The following is a 1,184-nucleotide window of genomic DNA, read 5'->3' as shown; positions in this document are numbered from 1 at the left end:
TTTCTTCTGTATTACTTGGGAGAGTACTAGGAGGGAGTTCAGTAACTTTCTTGCTCAGCTGTCCCATTTGTGCCTCCAAATTCCTAATGGAGGACCTTGTTTCAGTCATGAAACTTTGAGTGGTTTTGATTAGATCAGAGACCATGGTTGCTAAGTCAGAGGGGTTCTGCTTAGAATTCTCTGTCTGTTGCTGAGAAGATGATGGAAAAGGTTTGCTATTGCTAAACCTGTTTCTCCCACCATTGTTGTTGTTGAAACCTTGTTGAGGTCTCTCTTGATTCTTCCATGAGAAATTTGGGTGATTTCTCCATGAAGAATTGTAGGTGTTTCCATAGGGTTCTCCTAGGTAATTCACCTCTTCCATTGAAGGGTTCTCAGGATCATAAGCTTCTTCCTCAGATGAAGCGTCCTTAGTACTGCCAGGTGCATTTTGCATTCCAGACAGACTTTGAGAAATCAAATTGACTTGTTGAGTCAATATCTTGTTCTGAGCCAATATGGCGTTCAGAGTGTCAATCTCAAGAACTCCTTTCTTCTGACTTGTCCCATTGTTCACAGGATTCCTCTCAGAAGTGTACATGAATTGGTTATTTGCAACCATTTCAATGAGCTCTTGAGCTTCTGTAGGCGTCTTCTTCAGATGAAGAGATCCCCCAGCAGAGCTATCCAAAGATATCTTGGATAGTTCAGAGAGACCATCATAGAAAATACCTATGATGCTCCATTCAGAAAGCATGTCAGAAGGACATTTTCTGATCAATTGTTTGTATCTTTCCCAAGCTTCATAGAGGGATTCTCCATCCTTCTGTCTGAAGGTTTGGACTTCCACTCTAAGCTTACTCAATTTTTGAGGTGGAAAGAACTTTGCCAAGAAGGCATTGACTAGCTTTTCCCAAGAGTCCAGGCTTTCTTTAGGTTGTGAGTCCAACCATATGCTAGCTCTGTCTCTTACAGCAAAAGGGAATAGCATCAGTCTATAGACCTCAGGGTCTACCCCATTAGTCTTGACTGTGTCACAGATTTGCAAGAATTCAGCTAAGAACTGATGAGGATCTTCCATTGGAAGTCCATGGAACTTGCAATTCTGTTGCATTAGAGAAACTAATTGAGGCTTAAGCTCAAAGTTGTTTGCTCCAATGGCAGGGATAGAGATGCTTCTCCCATAGAAATTGGGAGTAGGTGCA

General features: G+C 41.9%; 1 non-coding gene across 1 annotated transcript; it reads left to right on the top strand.

The window, feature by feature from the left end:
• Positions 1-730: 730 nt before the first annotated feature.
• Positions 731-838, top strand: LOC130953871 (small nucleolar RNA R71). The gene has a single exon (XR_009076032.1). It is a non-coding gene; the product is annotated as a small nucleolar RNA R71 (small nucleolar RNA).
• The last annotated feature ends 346 nt before the right edge of the window (positions 839-1,184 follow it).

This window comes from Arachis stenosperma, chromosome 9 (assembly GCF_014773155.1).
Source record: "Arachis stenosperma cultivar V10309 chromosome 9, arast.V10309.gnm1.PFL2, whole genome shotgun sequence".
NCBI lineage: Eukaryota > Viridiplantae > Streptophyta > Magnoliopsida > Fabales > Fabaceae > Arachis > Arachis stenosperma.
This window is presented reverse-complemented; position numbering and strand designations above follow the sequence as displayed.